The sequence below is a fragment of the Otolemur garnettii genome, unplaced genomic scaffold (genome assembly GCF_000181295.1).
Source record: "Otolemur garnettii isolate 467f Iridium unplaced genomic scaffold, OtoGar3 scaffold00006, whole genome shotgun sequence".
Classification (NCBI taxonomy): domain Eukaryota; kingdom Metazoa; phylum Chordata; class Mammalia; order Primates; family Galagidae; genus Otolemur; species Otolemur garnettii.
In genome coordinates, this window is record NW_003852401.1 from 8,812,863 (window position 1) to 8,824,733 (window position 11,871).

Genomic DNA, 11,871 nt, shown 5'->3' on the forward strand with positions numbered 1-11,871 from the left:
GCTTCCATTCTTTTTAGAGGTATCCTACCAGGAGGCAAGGAACAGCTTCATGCTTCAATGTTCTTGAGAATGAGCAATAAGCTTTCTCCTGTTTAAATCTACTTTTTTGGTGTGACTTTCTAGAGCTGGAGTTGGAAAACTTTCTCTGTAAAAAGTCAGTGTGAGGGCTCCCCGCCCGTAGCTCAGTGGTTAGGGTGCTGGCCACATATACTGGGGCTGGCAGGTTTGGGTTTGAACTCAGTCTGGGCCTGCCAAGCAACAACAACTACAACAACAAAAAAATAGTCAGGCGTGGGTGGTGCTCGTAGCTCAGTGGGTAGGGCTCCAGCCACATACACCGAGGCTGGTGGGTTTGAACCTGGCCCGGGCCCGCTAAAACAACAACAAATGCAATAACAAAAAAAATAGCTGGGCATGGTGGTGGGCGCCTGTAGTCCTAGCTACTTGGAGGCTGAGGGAAGAGAACGCTTAAGCCCAAGAGTTGGAGGTTGCTGTGAGCTGTGACTCCAAGGCACTCTACCAAGGGCTATATAGTGAGACTCTGTCTAAAAAAAAAAAAAAAAAAGTCAGTGTGAGACAGATAAGTTAATTAGGTTTTCTCACCTGAAGGCCGGCAGGCGCCAGATTTTGAGTAACTATGGTTAGCTGGCAGGTGTCAGGTTGTCTTAATGGTGATTAAACAATATGACATAATTCTTACTAGTGTCTGCTTCAGAGCCACTGTTGTTTTGGTTGCTACATACTGCCCAAAGGCTTTCTGCCTGGGGGGAAGCCTCTTATGCTAGTTTGCCTGCCCCCAAGACCTGAATTGGTGATCCGTGCCTACTTGCTGGCTGCCACAAGCTGAATAAAGGGTATATCAAAACTACCTGGGGCTCCTTGGTTTTTCTCCCATCTTTCCAAATCCAGTGCAAACCTCTCCAGTGTCAACCTCTGGTCCTATAGTCAGATAGTAAATATTTAAGCTTTTGTGGGCCAAGCCAAAATCAGATCTGTTCCCACAAATCCTTTGACAAGCTTCAAAACTTTATTCAGACACTAATATTTGAATTTTGCATAAGTTTCATGTGTCATGTAATTGTCTTTTAATTTTTCTAACCATTTAAAAACACAAAACCATTCTTAGCTCACTAGTCACACAAAAGCATGTGGCCCGCTGAATCTGGCCTGCAGGCAATAGTTTGCTGTCTTCTGTTCTAACATGGAAAAACAGAAACAAACCCCCTCAGACTGTGAATGTTAAGTGTTCTGCAGTGCAAGATGCCTCTGACTGGCTGACTCATTCACCTAAACCAATGGAAAGAGTGAGGAGGTGTGGGAAAGAAAAATGAGCATAAAGATTGTCAATACTTTAAGTTCCTGTTTCCTCTAAGGAGGAAGTCATGTTTAAATCCAAACAACCTACCAAAGTGGGGTCTCCTGAACTTGCTTTGCGATCAGAATCAACTGGCTTCTGATGAAAACTGTATTCCCAGATGAGAGATTTATGATACAGCACATTGTGGGGCAGGAATCTGCAATGGTTCTCAGGACCAGGTAAGTTGAAATAACACCATCCTTAGGGGAAGGCTTGTCACAGAGGGCAGAGGGATTTCAAAAGCTGTGGTTCTGAAAGTGTGGTCCCTGACCCAGCACCATCAGCATTACCTGAGAATTTGTGAGAAATACAAATTGTCCGACTTCCCCAGACCTCCTTAATCAGCAACTCTGGGGGTGGGCTGGGCAATCTGGTTTCTAATCAAGGCAGGTGGCCCTGATGCCCACTAAACCTTCAGAAACACTGTTCTAAGGCGTCATTACCAGCACCAGGAGAAATGATTCAGCACCCACCTGGACAAGTGAAGACCCAAGTGCTCTTAAGCTGCTTTCTTCTCAGGAGTCGACGGGCGAGAGCAATGCCAACAGACACCTGACGCCAAAAGGGAGCTCTGGACAGCCAGTGTTCAAGACCAGCCTTCTTGAAGCCACCGGCCGCATTTCTAGGAGAAGAGGCACCATGATCCTAGAGGTAGCTAAATGCCACCCAATGGGATGGCAGTGGAGTGTTCGGCCTTTTACACAAGTGGCTGTGGCATCTGCCGACTTGCCAGCCAGGAGCTTTCCGAAGTCGTCCATCACATGCTCTATCTTCGGGTTCTCAGAGGGCCAGTAGGGAAGCCCTGTGTTCAGCCTGCCGGGTGAGGTGCTGGAGCCCCTGACCTCACAAGCGGCCTAGTGACATCAGTGCCACCGCGAGGCGCGCCCCTCCTGGCCCCGGCCGCGTCACAGAGGCTCAGCAGCGCCGCGGGTGGCTTCCCGGGCTGCCCGCTGCTCCAGTGCAGAGGCCGGGGCCGCGGCTTGCCGGGGAGGGTCGCCGGGCTGGAGCCATCCAAGCACCGTGTTGCTCCCTCACGCAAGGCCAGCTCCAGGAAGGGACGGGCTTCCGGTCTTGGCAATAGGGTCGCTTAAGTTTTCTTCCGGGTAAATACTCAGAACATCTGCCAAGGCCCTCGAGACTTGGCGCGCGGCATTCAAGAGCTGGGGTCCACGAGGCGGCTGCGGATGCTGTGCTGGCTGCTGTGACCGGACGGTAGGGCCTCTCAGGATGGCCCCTGTGAAGAGGAAATGCATCTGCGAGCTGTGTTCCTGTGGGTAAGGTGGCAGCGCCCAGGGCACGGCTGGAGGAGCCTGACCTTTGAGACCCTTCCCCCAGAGAGCTAGGCTGAGGCCTCACCTTGCTTTGGTTAGGAGATGTGTGCTTGCCAAGTCCATTGTATCTCACGGTGTCTGAGCTGCTCCCCCAAATGCCTCCCCACACCTGGGGCAGGGACAGCAGAGGCGCTCCAGATAAGAGAGCGTGCTGGGGTCAGCCTCCCGGGCGGTCCCTAACTGTGGGATCTTGGGTAGGCAACAGAACTCCAGGTCTCAATTTCTGCGCCTGTCACAAAGGAGCTACCTCACAGGACTATTGTGAGGACTAAACGGGCTGCTGTGTGTGATGTTTTGCGCTTGATACATGTTAGTGTCCTGAAATCTGCGGAAAGGCTTGCCAGCACCAATATGTTACACGAGCATATGAAAGATAGTAGGGAGAATCAACCCCCTTTAACGGGGTTAGAAACCTCATCCCCCCGACATCAGTGCGTGTTTCTCAACCCTGGCTGCTCATTAGAATCATGAGTGGAGCTTGAAAACTAATATTCGGTGTCCAGGAGGTTAAATGCTGGCAGTCTGCAGGTGATTCTGACCATCCTCTAGGCCAGGGAACCACTGAACTAGGTCACAGACAAGTGTGGGATTTGCTTTAAGCTTTTGCTAGGTGGGACCACAGCAGTGTGTGCTCTAGGACTCACTTTGCACATTACTGAGGCAAAACATTTTTATTTCTAAGGCTTACCTTCTACTGGGGTGCTCTACATCACCCTCCTGCATCCTCCTCTGCTTTTGGCTTTGGGATTAACATAGGGTCCATCTTTACCCAGCATAGAATCTTAAGTAGGAAGGCAGGGATACTGTACTTATTTAAGGGGTGCAAAGTGAGATGTCTCCTGCCCCCGTAATAGAGGTATGACTTATCTGGATGTTTCTTTTCTGACTCTGTCTCCTCCACCACCTCCCCCGCCTTTTTTCCCCCTAGATAGAGACAACATCTCTGTGGCCCAAGCTAGAGTGCAGTGGCATCATTATAGCTCACTGCAATCTTGAACTCCTGGGGTCAAGCAATCCTCCCACCTCAGCCTCCCAAAGTACTAGCCACTGTGCCCAGCCTCTGTTCTCCTTTCATCTCTGCAAAAGGATCACCTCCCACCCGATGTGGAGTCTGTTCTTGAGTCTTCTTTCTTTCCTCCTGTATTTGCCACTTTATTGTTTCAGTCAATAAAGATTTTGACACTTACTGATTCACAGTCTCCTATCCATCTTCTCAAGATGCTTGGTGATCCCTCTGTCTGTCTCATTACCACACTTTCTGTAACCTTTAAACATTCACTTTCTCTTTCTCCTAGTACCTGCCTCATTAATGGTGTCTTTCTAAACCACAGTAAACCAAGTTTATCCTGATTTAAACTTTTGCATTCTTTCTTTCTCTCATCCCCAGCATGTAATAATTTCCAAAGTCTGGAGTTCTGCCCCATTGCAATCTTTCCTTAATTGGTACCTTCCTTTTTGTACCCATTGTTCCTTCCCTGGTTCTCTCATTTTTATGTTTAGAAACTGGTGCTAACGTACCCTCCCAGTTTTCCCTCTAGTGATTCCCTTGCACCATACTACCCCTTGAATTGGATCAGGCTTCTTGATGTCACCTGAGTGGACCTTCTGGTCTCTCCTCAATGTTCCTTCCCCTTCCTCTGAAATGTCTGTGAGCTCTTCTGCTGCTGCTGACCTTTAAAAGGTACCATTTCAGTCTCCCATGACAGGGCCTTGTAGCTCCCTGTCAAAGAGGGACCCCTCTCCATGTCCTCATCTTCTAGTTATGTGTCTGCACATGCTTTATTTTCTCCATTGATTGTATACTCTGGGAAAGCAGTGACCATGCTTTCTCTTTGCATGTGTGAGTGATATATCATACCAGTGTACTATTCTCCATAGAGCAGCCAGACACATTTTTGAATGAATGGATGGACTGCTTTTGTTTGTCAAGGTGATAATGTGCTGGAATAAATTAGGAACGGAGGATCAAATTTTTTTGTTTTTTTTGGAGACAAGTTTCACTCTGTCACCCTTGTTAGAGTGCTGTGGCATCATTATAGTTCAGTCCAACCTCAAACTCCTGAGCTCAAGCAGTCCTTTTGACTCAGCCTCCTGAGTAGCTGGGACTACAGGTGTCCACCACGACACCTGGTTTGTTGTTTATATTCCTTTTCTTTTCTTTTCTTTCTTTCTTTTTTTTTTTTTTTTGAGACAGTCTCACTTGGTTGCCCTACATAATAGTGCCATGGTGTCACAGCTTACAGCAACCTCAGACTTCTCTAAGTGATTCTCTTTCCTCAGCCTCCAACATAGCTGTGACTACAGGTGTCCACCATGATACCCGGCCACCTTTTTTTTTTTTTTTTTAATGGATGGCATCTCACTCTTGCTCAGGTGGGTCTCAAACTCCTGAGCTCTAGTGTGATCCACCTGCCTTGGCTTCCCAGAGTGCTAGGACTACAGGCACGAGCCACTGCGCCTGGCTTAATAATGAAAGATCTAGAGCTGTGCTGCCTAGTACTGCAGCACCTGTAGCAATTTTGTTTAAATGAATTAAAATTAAATGTGGTTGGTGCAGCTGAGATTTTATTTCAAGTGTTCAGAACTGTGAGTCCAGTGGCTACCACACTAGACCATGCAGACTCAGAACACTTCCATCATTGCAGAAAGTTCTGTTGAAAAGTACTGATCTTGAGTCTCTATTTGAAAACCTTCATCCCACCCTCTTACCTCTCACCCCTCAATTAAATCTACTCAGGAGCTGGTTGGCATGAAATGGGGAATTTTATAGTTGTTCTCTAAGCTCTAGAAGTCCATGATTTTTGACTTTTCCAGCCTGAAGATAGGGAAAAATGTGATGAAAAATCCAGAGGACAAGCATGTGTGAAGAATAACTAACTTATGTGTGTATATATATGTGTGTGTATATATATATATATATATATATTAAAAAGAATAACTCATTTGTCAGGAGAGAGGACACTGAGGTTTCTGAGTGAGTCACTTGATCTCTCTGGGCTTCAGTGCTCCCATTTCTTTTGAATTTGGAGATTTGTGGAGACTCTCAGGCCTGATAGGGAGGAGGAAAGCCCCACATAATTTTCTCTGTAACCTCCACTTTATCTTCTGAAGGTTTTTTTTTGCAGTTTTTGGCCAGGGGTGGGGTTGAACCCACCACCTCCGGTATATGGGGCTGGCGCCCTACTCCTTTGAGCCACAGGTGCTGCCCTTAAGGGTTTTTTTTTGTAAATTAAATCATAGCTGTGTACATTCATGCAATCATGGGGTACAATGTGCTGGTTTTATATACAATTTGAAATGTTTTCATCAAACTGGTTAACATAGCCTTTGCAGCATTATTAGCATAACTAATAATTTCTTAGTTATTGTGTTAAGACATTTATATTCTACACCTAGTAAATTTCACATGTACCTTTGTAAGATGCACCAAGGTTTTTTTTTTAATTGAAGAATTCTTTTATGTCCTTTAAACTTAAATTTTTTTTCTTTTTTTAGACAGAGTCTCACTCTGTCACCTTGGATAGAGTGCCGTGGTATTATCATAGCTTACAGCAACCTCAAACTCTTGGGCTTAAGAGATCCTCTTGCCTCAGCCTCCTGAGTAGCTGGGACTATAGGCATCCGCCATGTTGCCCAGCTAGTTTTTCTTGTTTTAGTAGAGATGGGGTACAGATCTTGATCAGGCTGGATTTCAGCTTTAACTTTTGAGGATATTGTCCTTGTTAGTGAGAAGGCTCTGGGGGATGTTCAGATGGCTGGATGAGAAGGCTTTTGTTTGCTAGAGCAGCTGTCTGGGGGGAAAGCCACCAAAGGGCGGCTGCAAGGTCTTACATTTTGCCGGCCACAAGATGGCAGACTTTCCCCAACCAATTGCTTAAACCTGATCAGCCTAGATGGAAAATCAAGTCTTTGGAGTTCTGGGCTTTCCTTGAGTTTTATTTCTTATAGATCATATATTTGCCTTAAGATTTTGTTTTTTGTTGTTTGCTTGTTTTTTACAGCAAAAAGTTATATATTTAGAATTAGCCAGCTGGAGTTGGTTTATTGGTTTAGGTTGATCAGCGGTTCTCAACCTGTGGGTTGTGACCCAGAGGAACTATATTAAAGGGTTGTGGCATTAGTAAGGTTGAGAACCACTGGTTTAGATGATCCCAATTTTGTTGGCACCATCCAAAGCATCATAATCAGAAACCAGTGGAACATATGCCTTCTTCTTGCCATCAGGCCTGATCAAGGTGTTGACTTTGGCTATGTCAATGTCATAGAGCTTCACAGCCTGTTGGACCTGGTGCTCTTTGGCTTTGACATCTACAATGAACATGAGTGTGTTGTTCTCTGTCGTCTTCGTGGCAGACTCAGTGGTCAGGGGGAACTTGATGATGGCATAGTGGTGAAGCTTGTTTCTCCTGGGAGAGTCCTTCCCAGGATATTTGAGCTGCCTTCAGATCCACAGACTCTTTGGCTGCCTGAAGGTCTGTGGGTGATGGAGCTTCCTTCTTCACCTTTGGGACCATCTTGTGAAAAGAGTCTCGTTTATTTTTTTTTTGAGACAGAGTCCTACTCACCCTGGATTGAGTGCTGTGGCATCATACCTCACAGCAACCGTGCCCAAACCAATGCCTGGCTATTTTTAGAGATGGGTCTCAGTCTTGCTGAGGCTGGTCTTGAACTCCTGAACTTAAGTAAGCCACCTGCCTAGGCCTCCCACAGTGCTAGGATTACAGGCGTGAGCCATCTCACCCTGCCAACTTACCTTTACTTTTTAAAAAATGAATAATTAGAGTTTGAGGCTCAGCAGAGTTAAGAAAGATGTGGTATACTTTGAGGAGCAAGTAGATCACAGATTAAAAAGTGAAAGTGTTTCAAGCATGCAAATTCAAAGATTCCAACCACTCATCAAACTTTTAATGGGATTTGCTGGTTTAAAAAAGAAAAAGACATTTAACTGCATCAGGCTCTAGGGTTGCTCTCCATAGTGTTGACTCTACTCTCCTTGACAACCAAAATCTTGCAAATTTGAATTATTACCATAAAATGTTATAATACTCTTTTCAATATAATCAATAGCAAATAAGCAAGAATATTCATAGATTGTAAAAATATAGCAAAGTCAACAGGTTTTTTTTTTTTTTAAAGTCACTGCTTAATTATCTTTTTTTTTTTTTTTTAATTTTTTTTGTAGAGACAGAGTCTCACTTTATCACACTTGGTAGAGTGTTGTGGCATCCCACGGCTCACAGCAACCTCCAACTCCTGGGCTTAGGCGACTCTCTTGCCTCAGCCTCCTGAGCGCTTAATTATCTTGACTGCAGAGCTACTTGCTGGAGTTGGGGGTGTGAGTGGAGTGACCCTACTTTTGTATAGAATATTTCCAATTATATCTGAATATCTACAGCATTTCCTGTTACTGAAAAAAATACCTCCTTACACAGTTTTATGGTATTATGGCTGCCTTACGTTAACTATAGTGTTTTGAAAATTTAAGAAGTATTTTCTCATGCATTATCACCTTACCGGGGGTCCCTCAACATGGGAAGCATTGCCCAGTTTAGAAATCTGATTCTTTGGTTTTCGCCTCTCTTTTCTCCAGGGGGAGGTTTTGGGTTTATTGAGCTGTTCTTTCCCAAATTACTAAATTTGAAAGCACGCTGATTAACTGTTAAGCTTTTTAAAGCTGGTAGGGATCTTAGTGATATCTAGCTCTTTTGTTTTACAGATAAGGAAATTGAAGCACTGAGATTAAATTTAATATACGGGAACACATTTTGTTAAGCATTATGCATAATTTAGGTCAGTCAAATTTTATTCGTCTACTGGATATCAGACACTGCTAGATTTTGCAATTTGTAGTCTAGTCTATTTTCCAATTACATTGGGCCATTTAAAAAAAAATTGACACTTAATGATTATACATATTTCTGAGGTGCAAGTTGTATTTTGATACATGCATACATTAATGATCAAATCAGGGTAATTAGCATTTCTATAACCTCATACATTTATCTTTTCTTTATAATAGAACATTCTAAGTCTTCTTGCTATTTTTTTTAAATTGAAGAAAAATTAAGAACATTATGAAAATATCTACTTGGCAGGGGAGATACCATGATCACAAAGGTGGTTATCCTGGGGCGAGGATTATCCATTGCACTCCGGATGTGCTGACCCCTGTGATTTCCCCAAATGTGGGAAACTCAACTGCTTAATTTGCGGTAGTGGGGGACTGCGTTCACGCTTTCCTCTATAAAAAAGAAAAAAAAGATATTATGGAAGTACAAACATTTTGGTTACATATAATTCTTATGTGTCTTTTGAGTCAAAGTTACAAGTATCCCTTTCATCCATATAGTGTGTATTGTATTCCTTAGGTGTGAATTTACTCATCCCCTCCTCCATTTCACTGATTTCTGGGGAGTTTTGCTTCCATAAGTGCACATAAATGTTGATTGATTAGTTCCAGTTTAGCATGGAATACCTGTGGTGTTTGTTTTCTTCACTCTTATGGTGCTTCACTTAGAAGAACGGTCTCCAGTTCTGTCCAGGTTGTTACAAAAGATACTAGGTTATCAATCTTTTGTTAATGTCTGGGTAGTACCTCACGGTATGCAGATACCACATTTTATTAATCCACCTATGTACCGATGGACACTTGGATTGTTTCTACATTTTCATGATTGTGAATTGTGCTGCTATAAACTTTCAAGCGCAAAGTGTCTTTTTTAGTAGGATGTCTTTTTTTCATTTGAGTAAATACCAAGTAGTGGGATTGCTGGATGGAATGGGAGGTCTACTTTTAGTTCTTTAAAGTGTCTGCATACTAGTTTCCATAGAGGCGGTACTAGCTTGCGGGCCCTCCAGCAGTTGTTTAATTTTATTGTTGCTGTGATTGCATTTTGTTTAATTTTGTTGTTGCTGTGATTGCATTTGGGGTCTTCTTCAGAAATTCTTTGTCTAGGCCCATACCTCTAAGAGTTTTTCCAACATTTTCTTCTAGTATTCATTCGTCTAGTCTCATGCCTTATGGTTGCTGTTTTGAAATATACAATATATTATTAACTGTAATCACCCTACTGTGCTATCAAACACTAGAAATTATTCCCTCAGTTTTTTTGAATCCATTAACCAACTTCATTGCCCCCTCAGGCCCTCGGGCCATTTTGGACTAAAGATTACAATATGAAAGGCTCTTGTCCAATTGAGAAATATTATATGATATAAAAAAATAAATGTAATTCTAAAAGCCTTTTAGTAAAGTAATATAAATAGTAAATCTCTCCCCTGAGATTAAAATGTAGTAACATGGCTTTTTCTAAAATTCTGTAAAAAATTGTTAATGAAGGGATTGATATAGCTTACTTTTATATCTGATTATTTTACGGCTTACAGTGCACCATTTAAAAGATTTTGTGCAATCTTGCAGGAAATTCCAGGACTGAGTAATGTATCATGAAATATTTATGAAGCATTGGTAGTATGTGCAGCATTTCATAAAAAAGGGAGTCCCATAGAGGGCTTGCAAATTGCTGAAAAGGATGTGGATTTGGCCCTTTCGCAGAGCTTGGGGAGGAAGGTGATCTCAGGGGCAGTCATGTATCTGCAACTTAAATCAGTTATGTTAACCAGGGAGGAACTTGTTATTTTAATTTTGGAAAATATTTTCTTCACATTGGTGGAAATTTCCTTAACCTTAGATTTTATTTTCTTAGAGTCTCTGTTACAAATTAAGAGGAAGGCAAAAAAAAAAAAAATTGAGGACTCGGTTTGATATTACATGTTTTAAGAAGAATTCTTGTTTTTAATTTAAATAAAATTGACTTCATAAATTCTGATTAAGAAAAAAAAGACAAAGAACAGCCTTTAACATATACTCGCTGGTGACTTTTTATCTTCAGCAGAATCCAGATAGAGATGCCAAGAAAAGAAAAAAAGCCTTTCACTTTAAGATTGAATTTTTTTATTGTTGATTTATGTACTTTTCATGTTAAGCTGCATGATACGCTCTTTAAAATTGTTGCCATTTTTGGTATCAGAATTAATGTTTAATTTTTCACATATACCTTTCATCTTATACAATGAGTATGTCATGTATATAATTTGTTTCAGATATAAAAATTAGAGTACAACTTCACATTAATTCAAATTATAGTAGCTAAAATGATCTATTCAACTTTATAATCAGCAAATGGATCAGTTTAGAGCACTCTTGTTCTAATTGTGTTCTGTAGTGGGAAGGTTTAAACACAATTCCTTCCATCACTAGTGAAAGAAATATCTGTGCCTTTTAGGCAATTTATAGTTTATTGGGAAGATGGTATCTCATGGGAGAAAAGTAGCTAACCTTCAAATGAATGAGATCAAAAAAACAAGTGATGTAGGATTCAGAAGTGGGAGAGGTCACTTTGGGTGGGGTTAGATGGGAAGGATTTAGGAAGGGGAAGTGGCTTGCTTGGGGTGATTAGAAAGGTGAAGCTAGGGCAGTGCCTGTAGTTCAGTGGGTAGGGCACTGGCCCCATATACCGAGGGTGGTGGGTTTGAACTCGGCCCCTGCCTGCCAAAACAGCAATGACAACTGCAACAACAACAAAAAAGCCAGGCATTGTGGCAGGCGCTTGCATTCCCAGCTACTTGGGAGGCTGAGGCAAGAGAATTGCTTAAGCCCAAGAGTTTGAGGTTGCTGTGAGCTGTGATGCCACGGCACTCTACCAAGGGTGACAAAGTGAGACTGTCACAAAAAAAAAAAAAAAAATGTGAAGCTGGAGTCAGACTGCTTGGTTTCAAATTCTGCCTCTGCTGCTTTCTAACTGTGAGTATGCAAATCTTTTAATCTTTCTGTAAAACAGGAATAATAACACTGTTATTCTTAGAGTGTGAGGATTAGGTAGAGAGATAAAGGCCACGAAGGAAGAGGGTATTTTGGGGTGAGGTAGGACTTCCCCAGCTGTAGGGACACAGGACACAGTGGTCAGAGATACTGGAAGACATCATCACATCCTCCTGAGCTCTCGGTCCTGGAGTGGGAGGTCATGCTCAGCTTGATGGAGGCAAATTGCGGAGGCGCCCTTACACGCCTCAGAATGTGAACTCAACAGGAAGAGCCAGGGATTAACATGGATAAAACAGTCTTCTTCCTGAAAAAAAGGACTCACAGCAGCGTTTTTCTTTTTCTCCCTTTTCATTTTTTTT

At 42.7% G+C, this 11,871-nt stretch overlaps 1 non-coding gene across 1 annotated transcript; it reads left to right on the forward strand.

The window, feature by feature from the left end:
- Positions 1-8,768: 8,768 nt before the first annotated feature.
- On the forward strand, positions 8,769-8,932 carry LOC111722947. The gene has a single exon (XR_002771569.1). It is a non-coding gene; the product is annotated as a U1 spliceosomal RNA (small nuclear RNA).
- The last annotated feature ends 2,939 nt before the right edge of the window (positions 8,933-11,871 follow it).